We start from the raw sequence: 10,936 nt of genomic DNA on the forward strand, positions 1-10,936 counted from the left end.
TTCGAGGATGTTTAATGTGCCTTTTTAGGTGTAGTGGAGGTGGCCTGACACGGACGTAAGCACAAGGAGTCTTATATTCATGTTACTGAGTCTTTGCCATCGGGCAGCCTCTCCCTTTTCCCACCCATCCTAATAGCAGGGCAGGTGGATTGGACCTTCTGCCAGCTGTCGGCCCTGACGTCACAAGTGGCTGCTACTAATGATAATAGGACGAAAGACGGAATCATGCAATGAATCTTGACAGAATACGCCCTAAGGAGTGAAATGTGCGCGATCGCTGCAACACATTCCACAGAGTATGCTCACGACTTTATGAGGCATTGTTTTGTCCTCTTCCGCTCTCTCTGGCCGCTCACCAGTTTAACACAGTCTATGTAATGGAGTAGCCTGCCACGGCCAGCGGGTCAGCGTGGGCAAAGCAAAAATATACTGTCGTCAAAATCCTTGTGCCGTCGTCGTCCTGTTTAAAATCAAGCATCTGGTACACGTAGTGTCAACGTGCATGAGAAACTACGCATCCAATCGTTAAGATTCGATCTTCACAAAACAACACCGCAGCGACGAAGGAGATGTTTGGTATAGGTGCCCTTTCTTTTGCTCGTGCTTCGGTTGGTTGCGATTTTGTAGCACTTCTTTTCTTATTTTAAAGCGTATTTCTGTCCTCTTTGGAAGGAAAAGAATCGAGCATGCTCTAAAGAACGGAGGTAGCCTAAAAGCGGTGAAGAGGAAACTAGGCATAAGGAAAAACCAGATGCATACATTAAGAGACAAATAGAGCAGTGTCATTAGCCATCTGGATAATATAGTTAAGCTAGCCGAAGAGTTCTACACAATTCTATACAGTAGCTAATGTAATCAGAACGTTAATGATAGAGACTGTATAACACAGCAATGCGTCATCCCGCCAGTTACGAAAGAGGAAGAAAAGAAAGCCTTAGCAGCAATGCAAAGGGGAAAAGAAGCTTATGAGGATCAGGTAACAGCACACCTGTTGAAGGACGGAGGGGAGATTGTACTAGAAAAACGCAACACCCTGCATACGCAATGTCTTATGACCTCGAGCGTACCAGAAGCTTGTAAGAACGCTAACATTATCTTAATTCATAAGAAAGGAGACGTCGAGGACTTGAAAGATTACAGACCGATCCGCTTACTGTCCATTGCTTACAAAGTATTTACTAAGGTAATCACTAATAGAGTCAGGACAATCTTAGACTTCAATCAAACAAATGACCAGGAGAACGTGGTCACAGCACGAAAACGACATCACGAAAGAGAGAACAGGACACAGACAGCGCTGACTATCAACTCATGAGTTCATTCAAGGAATTGGTCAATATACACAGCAAACAAAGCATGACACCGCAGGGAAAGAATACCATGTGAACAACTATACCTTGAACAACCAATTCGCCCCTACTTCTGCCCTCGCCAAATGGTCAGGCAGACTTTCCTAAAGGATACCCGACAATATGCCATATTCACAGTATCAGTCAGGTCATGCAGCAGTGATGCAGGCATTGCGGAATCAGAGTGTGGAAGAGTCTTACTTGAAATTACAGGAAGATATCTATAACGATGACCAGCTACCATATGTCTCTATAAAGTAAGCAATAAAGTTTCAATATGGAAGGGTGTCAGCCAGGGAGACACGATCTCGTCTATGCTATTCGTCGCCTCTTTACAAGAGGTGTTCCAAGGCTTGGATTGGGAGAAATTGGGGATAAGAGTTAATAGAAAATACCTAACTAATCTGCGATTCTCTGATCACGTCGCCTTGTTAGGTCGCTCAGGAGATGAACTGCAAAGCATGATCAAAGAGTAAGACGGCTAGAGCAGAACACTGGGTCTAAAAATTAGGATGCAGAAAAGTAATGTTAACGGTTTAGCAAGGGAATAGCAATTCACAATTGGTAGCGATGTGCTGGAAGTGGTGAGGAAATACGTCTACTTAGGGCAGGTAGCGACCGCTGATGTGGATCATCAGGAGGAAATAACTAGAATAAAAATGGGGTGGAGCGCATATGGCAGGTTCTCTCAGATCATAGATGGCAGTTTACCAATATCCCTCAAGAGAAAAGTATTCAACAGCTGTATCTTACCGGTACTTATCTATGGGGCAGAAGCGTGGAGGCTAACGAAAAGGGTTCAGCTTAAGTTAAGGGCAACGCAGCGAGCTATGGAAAGAAAAATGATAGGTGTAGCGTTAAGAGATAGGAAGAGGGCAGAGCGGGTGCGCGAACAAATGTGTGTTAATGACATCCTAGTCGAGACCAAGAGGAAGAAATGAGCTTGGGCAGGGTATGTAATGCGAAGGCAAGATAACCGCTGGTCCTTAAAGGTAACGTACTGCATTCCAAGAGAAGGCAAGCGTAGCAGGGGGCGGCATAAAGTTAGGTGGGTGGATGAGAATAAGAAGTTTCCGGGGATACGGTGGCCGCAGCTGGCACAGGACAGGGTTAAATTGAGAGACATGGGAAAGACATTTGCGCTGCAGTGGGCGTAGTCAGGCTGATTGATAATGATGATGATGCTCCTCATGGTGTGTAGTTTGTTATAAACAAAACAGTTCCCGAAAATGTTGACTCCTGGCGGGATAGCAGGATTGTTCGGCGAACTGTGCACAGGGTGGCGAACACTACAAATGTTTTGTATAGTGGCGGCGTCTGTTGAAATCGGGCTTATCTCTAGATTACCTCATAGTCCGGTGCGGAAATGAGTGCACAGAGAAGGGGGGAAAAAGTGATGCGGGCTCGGCATGTTGTCCCCTTGGTATGAGCGGCGTAAGACAAATACCAGATCCCATATTTTCTCTTCTCAGCTCTGGAAAGATCCAATTAAATCGGTACGTTTGAACTGCGCCCGCACCTTGCACGCTGAGAAAGCAACGCACACACTGCATCACGAGCAGGCGGGAGCTCAAGGGGGCATAGAAGCTTGATTATTTCATTCTGTTTGAGAAACTTAATGAAAGCTTGTTGACAGGAAGCGAATGTGTACATTCGAAGTATATAAAGCAATTTAGATTTTATTTTACGCACGCAATACAAATTTTGCCCACGCGCAAAATAAGTTTTTTTTTTTTTTGTGGCTCTATAACGCAACTCCAGAACCATGCCTGATGCGTCATTCACTGGTAAGTCGGGTATTATGAGGTGCCTTTTCTTGCTTAAGGTGAAAAGGGGGCTGGTAGGACTTGAAGTTACGCTTTATGAACCGAAGTGTTTTTGAAAAAGCTACTACTTTGGCATGGTCCCGCACCCCGGAAAAAACAAAGCGTAACTTCTAGACCGGGAGTCTTCTTGCTCGGGCTCTGAATGAAAGCTAACGTTTTCAATTTTATCGGAATGAAAGCTGCACCGTCTGCTTCATATCAGGGTTCATATGCTGCTTCATATGCTTCATATCAGAGCTGCAAATTTTAAGGAAATATAGTATTTCTAGCGTGTCTTACTTAATTTCACCTGCACTGGCTACATGCGGCAGCCATTGCAAAGCATTCTGTAGCTCATAGTAGAGCTTTGCCTAGTCGTTTACCATGAGTTGTGCAGGAATCGGCAAAATTTATGTTCTCAATAGGCAAGTTTGCATGAACGTGAAACGTAGCTTATCGAAGCCACGCGAAGCAAAAGGGAAACCTGACTTCCTCTACTTCTCATGTAAAAAACAGTGAGCTGCCCGCTCGGCTTAACAGTGTGATTGTAGAAAGGCATGCACTTTGGTAACAAATTAATCTAAAATAAACCGGAAACCAAAAAGCTAGTGTATTGCTTGACTAGCCGCCGGTCTATTATAGCGCTGCATTGCCTGCTGCGCGAACTTTTAAAGGGACACTGGGGAGGAATTTGAGTCGGCCTATAACGATAGATTACGGCATTATAACGACAAATACTCCACTTTCACTGAAAACGGAGTTGTTTTAAACTAGAAAAGTCCAAGAAGTTAAATACAACTGGTACCATCAGCCGCCAATTACGAAAATAAACTGTGGGGCACTCACACAGGTCACCGGGCGCGGATTGCAGAGGCTAAGTTATACTGCCATTCACCTCAAAACGTTGATCATGGAGTCCTTTTCAATCCAGGCGTCACGAGTTTGAATCGAGTGGCAGGGAAATTTTTTTAGTGAAATTTTGTCGGCACTAAATGTGTCTTTCGCGGCCAGGCAAACGTCAACACACCCATACAGAGTCATAGAATAGAGTTTTGCTCAGAAAAAAAAATTGCACTGAGTTGTCCTCAGTATGACTTTGAAGGTGAAGAGCGCGTCATGTATCCAAGAATTTTTTTGTTTTATCGTTCACGTCAATTGCATGAGCAAGTTTAGCCCATTCTTCAAGCGCCTGAACAAACTTAAAAGGCTTGAATATTATGTAGTGGCTGGCTTGTTGGTTCAACATTTTTGCGGACTACAGCGCGGTCGCAACGCGGACAAGAAAGATTGACACAAACAGCGCTGACTAAAAAAGGCTAAAATAGGCGCTGAATAAAAAAAAATGATTGAATAAACTAAAGGAGGGGTCAAAATTGCACTTGGCTCCACATGATTCAATGCTGATAAGTTACTAAGATTTGCTATAGCTACTATATAAAAATAATAACATAAAATCAGCTTTTGACGATGATAGGGTACTGGCGTCAAACAAATAGCGTTTTTTTTTTCAGTGCTTCGTCCACAAGCAAATCACGACTGCTTATACTTGTTTTATCAGCAGTCAACAACCCTGCCCACGGTACCCATTTGCTCCAGCTGAACAGAATTTTACTTGCAGAGCATGTCTGCATCTGTTTAAAGTTGTGCGAGACTTTACCCGCTGACTTATCTCGCACGTCTTTCTCCTTCGGCTTTTTTTTCTCCTTCCTTAGAGCACAGAGCAAACTCTGCATCGTAGGGTCTTACCGTCCCGAAGGGACTTAGGCTATCAGGGACACCGTAGGGGAGCGCTCCTGGTAAATTTAGACCACCCAGAGTTTTTAAACAGGCGCTGACATCGCACAGCAAACTAGTGTTTTTCAATTTGTCTGCACTGGGATACGGTTGCCGCAACCGGGATCGATGCCGTGATCTCGATATCAGCAGCTGAACGCAGAAGCCATTGGGACACCGCGACGGGTCCCAGAGCAACCGCTATCAGGGTAATTACAATAGAAATTGCGCTATCACTCTTACCGGAGCACCCGACCGGCTTTATCAACTTGCACTTCTCTTGTCGACGCACCTCTTTTCGTTCGCGGCTCTCGCCTACTAAGCAGGATCGTACCACTCGTAGGGAGCAGAAGTGCAGGGTCCTCTAATTTGGACGCTGCTCGCCGTCCCGTCTGCTTAGCGATGTTATCCCCAATCACCTTCATTACTCGGTTCCTGCCAGCAAGTCCGGGCCCTGCCCTCGGCTCTTTCATCTTACGTGTGCTCCTGCTTGTATATCGCCGACCATAGCTTTTTCCTGTTTTCATTGCATGCGAATGCACTTTCGTTCTTTCGTGTACGTATTCGTTTTGATTTCCGCCAGTCTTAGCGTAATCAGCTAGCTGAAGAATCTTCGCTCCTCGAGCTTTCTCGAAATTGATATCCTTGGCTGTTTGATGTCACCCTGCGCTTCTCACTGCCGTCAGCAAAACTGTTTTGCGATTTTGGCTGTTTTTGTTAGCATGTGGATTGCATATTACAACGTAACTTTCGAGAGGGCTTGTTGCTTTATTTTCGCTCTTCGATGGTCAGAACAAATTTCTGAGCAGCAAAGATGTTACAAAACAAGGCGCATGCTTCAGGTCTCACAAAATACATTTCTCAACAGTGAAATGTCTCGAGTAGCTACGACGAATCATATGTGTAATTTGGTGGGTGGTTGTTTTGAGAGTTTTTATGGTATGTCCAGCGCGTAGTTTACTTTGAATCCAAAGCCCGAGAATTCTAATGACCGAGACCTCTCGAATCGGTTGGCCTTCTACATAGAGTTCTGTTGGTCCAGAGATTTTGTAATTTTGACCGTGCACCCTGATTACTTCTGACTTCTCCGGTGCACAGCGAAGGCCACTACTAGCGGCAAATGTTTCGACAATCGATGCCGCTTCCTGTAGGGCTTGTTCCTTCTGTGCAAGGGATCCCTTAGTCGTCCAGATAGTTATATCGTCTGCATACAGTGTAAATCCTATATCGGGTATTTCCTGCAACCGACGAGCCAATCCTGTCATGGCAATATTGAATAAGAGGGGAGAGATGATTGATCCCTGCGGAGTGCCCTTGTTTGGCATTGGTATGGTATCTGATCTGGTATTTCCAATTCCAATTGTTGCAGTGCGGTCCGCGAGGAAAGCTCTAATGTAGTTAAAGATCTTCTGTCCACATCCCAGGGAGTTCAGTTCGCGGAGGATAGCTTCGTGTGAGACATTGTCAAAAGCTCCCTTAAGGTCAAGCGCCAGGATCAGATGCTCGCTTCCTCTTGGGATGCCTTTAAGAACTTTCTCCTTAAGCAAGAGAAAGGCGTCCTGGGTTGGGAGACCGCGCCTGAAGCCAATCATGGACTGTGGAAAGAGGTCCCTGTCCTCAATGAAATTCACGAGGCGGTTTTGGATAACTCGCTCATAGAGCTTCCCGAGATAGGATGTAAGGGGAGATTGGTCTTAATGTTTCAAGGGTGGGTCGCTTTTCGGCCTTAGGAATTGTGATAATCTCTGCATGTCGCCACTCGTTTGGGACTCGTCCTTCCTCCCACAGGCCATTAAAGTAGTCGGTCATTTTCTCAATATGTTTTGAGCTGAGGTTTCTTATCATTGCGTTGGTCACTTTGTCTGCTCCTGGGGCTGTATTGCGTTGGACGGCTCTTGCTGCCGCATATACTTCAGCAACCGTGATGGGCTCGTCTAGATCAGTGTTCAGAGGTCCTGTGTATTGAAGATTACATGGCGGGATTCTTTGAAGACACTCTTCGTCTTGTACAGTCCTTGGTTATCCACAGAATAGCATACGGCCTTCTGTATCATCATCTCACAAAGGGAGAACTTAAGCAGGCCGACACTGTCATTCGCAGCGCGTACAAAACAGCTCTCGGCCTTCCTCCAAGCACCTCGACCGAACGTCTAATCAAGCTTGGAGTCCACAACACCTTTGAGGAGATCAGAGATGCGGTCTTAGCATCACAGAGAGCCCGACTCCAACAGACCACCACCGGAAGAGCCATTCTTCAGCGCATTGGTACACCACGAGATCTACAAGAGCTCTGGCGACACACTTCCCTACCTGCAAACATAAGAAGACAGATCTCGGTGGCTCCGTTCCCAAACCATATGCATCCAGAAATCCACAAAGGCAGACGGGAGGCTAGGGTCACTCATCTACGCCGGCATCTAGAGTCAGATCGCAAAGCAGTCTATGTAGACGTGGCGGCGTACACTGAACCAAGCATCTTTGTTGCAGTCGCCCTTGGCCACAATTTTCTACTACTGACGAGTGCTTCACTCCGGGCTGAGGATCCTGCCGCGGCGGAAGCCTCCGCCCTCGCCCTTGCCATAAGGCATTGTGATATGGCGGACAAATCAGCTCACATAACTGACTCGAAGCGAGCCTGTCAATATTACGTTACAGGGAGAGTCCCAAAAATGACAGCGGCTCTACTCATACCGTCGGGCCTCTCACCTACACTTCAACGCCCCCATAACATTACTTGGACCCCGGGCCATTCAGGTCTTTAAGGCAACGAGGCAGCAAACGATCCAGCTCGTGAGCTAACAAACCGAGCGGATCCTTGCCCGTACCTCACCCCTCTACAATCAAACTATGGGGAACGGCTGGAGATGCTTAGATTAGATCGTAGAATATATCCCCCTCCCCATATTACACTCACCACAGAAGCCACATTTTGGAGGCGAATACAAACGAATACCTTCCCTAACCTGTACTTGCACAGCTTCATTCATCCTTCCAAATACCGCCCCTTCTGTCCATGGTGCGGCGATAAGCCTACGCTGTTTCACACTTCCTGAAATTGTCCCCAAAAACCACCTCATCTAAAAACATTACAGACATCATACGTACAGTGGGAGGCAGCCCTGACCAGCAATGGTCTGGAGGGCCAGTGTAGCATCATCAGACTGGTCCAGGCATCCGCCCAAGCCACCGGAGTCCTGAACTGAGGAGTCCGCCTACTTGACTCGTAAAACACTTCAATGAAATAATAAATGTTTTATCTCTCTCTCTCTCTCCCGAGTAGCTAATGTCTTGAGCAGCCTGGTCGACTTCACGCTGTAAGTAATTCAGTTCTCTCGAACTTATTTTGCGTCTAGTTCAGAGTGCAACAGGGTTTGCAGTCACCGATAACAGGCCGGAAAACAGTTGAATCATAAAGATCGCGATCTTATTCGCGTATAAATTTACAGCTAATTCCAGGCACAAAGAAATAAAAATAATAAGCCTCTCCCGCGCCACTAAAGGACCGCACGTTTACACCCGATTGTAATGTTACTAATGTGACCCGAGAACGGGCCACATCACCCGAATTTAGATTTTGCACACCCGAAGGTGGAAGAATAAAATAATTGAAAAAAGCTACCGTAGCGACCTACAGGAGTGGGCCCGGGAAAACTCCACTATCTCCCCTGGGAAGCGGCCGGCAGGTGGTAGTAGTCGTAGTAGAAAACATTTATTCTCAAAAAAGGTAGGATCAAGAGGAGAATGTCCACCGCAGTAGCTCTCGCTTGCGATATCAGGTTACGCTGGGTCCCCAAATCAGAGCTGAGCAGGGCAGACCTGCTCCTCGCATTGATGTTCGTCTAGTTGGGGGCGCTTGGGACCGGAGTAGCCCCACGTTACATGGTATGCTGTTGGAATTCCGCCACACCAGTGGCAGATTCCGTCATATCTATGGGGGAAGATGATGTCACCGAAAGCCGGGAGAAAGGGCAGAACGGCACACCAGGACTAGCCAGGCATACTCAGCGAACGAACGCACGAGCCGGGGAAGACAAAGAAGACCAGCGGGTGCTGTCCCACCGCATGGCGGCGCCAGTAAATGGCTAACACTGTGGAAGTATGGTATTTGGATATGTTAGGAAAGGTGTTCATCTGTAGTTGCCGCCCCTCTGCCATCGTTAGGTGGGGGATAGACTTGCCTTTGTGCTCGGAGGAGGAGGAGGTGTTCGTCGTAGGTAAAGGGAAGAGGGGTGAGGTCGAGGAGGTTAGTCGCTCGGTCACTGTATCCTCGAGCTATACTGTCCGCGGCCTCCTTTCCCTCGAGCCCCTCGTGCCTAGGAGTCCAAGTGATTTGGTGCTTGCATGTAGAATTTTGGGCATATGGAGTAGTCAGAATGGGAGCGATGGAGTGTGGAAGTCTTCCAGAGAGGAAGAGCCGACACGCCGACTGGGAGTCGGTAACAGTTTTTTGGTCATTTACCGTGGTATCGCCGTGCTGGATGGCAAAGCCGATTGCAGCAGTTTCTGCTACTGTGGGAGAGCAGTTTCGTAATGAGGCGCTGGCAATTTCTTTGAAATTGGTGTCCAAGGCGACCGCTGCCGCGTTTGTAGAATTGGGGCACATGGCTGCGCCGACGTATACAGCATTTCGTGCCTGTCAAAGTCAAAGTCAAAGTCAAATTTATTTTTCTCCGAGAGGAAGAAAGGGGGCAACGGAAAAAAGCTGCACATGCGCAGCTTGACGAAGCCCGGCCCTCTTGGGTACAGTTCAGCAGCAATTCAAGAAAAATAAACAAAGGACGCTCAATGCGGCAACAAGCATTGTACAAGATATATACATATGGACGACAATGTCAGGGTTTTATACTAGAGATGCAGAAAGTAAGCGGCTGACATAATACAATGCACGTGGTACAGGGCGTAGTTGCTGCAATATGTAAGCAAAAATGTCGTTAGCTGCACGATATAAAGAAAAAAGGAAGGGGTATAAAATCAGACAGGTGGGCAATAGCGCAGCGGAGGATAAGAAATGAAGCCAGAGACAATGGTGAGGGTATTAACAGAAAGCGGATGCATTACGATCTAATTTTTTGAAAAGTGAGCGTGCAGATTCTGTATTTGTATCAACACCAACGCGACTGAGTGCGTTCAAGAGGACGGCGATGTGGTACGATAAAGATTGATTGCCATATGTTGTGCGGCAGAAACGTTCGACCCATGAATTATTGTGTCTGGTGTTATGGCTATGACTGCGCGTGTCAAGGTTGAATAGCTGAAGAAAATAGTGATTATTAGTGCGAACAGCAGCCTTGTACTGGCAAAGAAGGCGGAACGAATACATCGTTTCAATTGGAAGTATGCGATAGGATGCGAAGTATGCGGACGTATGATCACGGCATGAAATATTCGCAATGGCTCGAATTGCGCGTTTTTGACATATTTTTAGTTTATGAATGTTTTCTTTGGATGTGGTCGCCCATACAAGATGACAATAATTAAGTGCAGATAAAAATAAGGCGTTGTACACCATCCTTTTTACTTTTGTAGGTAATATATGCCGATTCCTGCTCAATATTCCCGCGATTCTGTTTAATTTGTAGCAAACGTGTTCAATGTGCTTATCCCAGGTTAGGTTTTCTTAGAAAAAGACCCCAAGTGATTTAACGTGCGTTCGTATATCAATTTCATCATTTGCTAGAAATAGCTTTTCTGTGGGAGTGACAGTGGTGTTTCTTGCACGAAAAAGTATTGCTTGAGTCTTTTTTGCATCAATTCTCAGGAAGTTATTTTCGGATCAACGCTTAACAAACTGTAATGCTATATTTGCTGTGTGTATCAAATTGTTTGGGCTATCTCCGGTAATGAAGAGCGCGGTATCATCTGCATATCCGATCCATTGTACCTCGCTTATAGTGGAAAAGATGTCATTTATGTAAAGAACAAATAGGAGGGGACCGAGAATACTGCCTTGAGGGACACCGGAAGTAAGTTTTTTGACGCTGGAATTTTTATTATTATGGCTAACATACT

Source organism: Amblyomma americanum, chromosome 1 (genome assembly GCF_052857255.1).
Source record: "Amblyomma americanum isolate KBUSLIRL-KWMA chromosome 1, ASM5285725v1, whole genome shotgun sequence".
Lineage (NCBI taxonomy): Eukaryota > Metazoa > Arthropoda > Arachnida > Ixodida > Ixodidae > Amblyomma > Amblyomma americanum.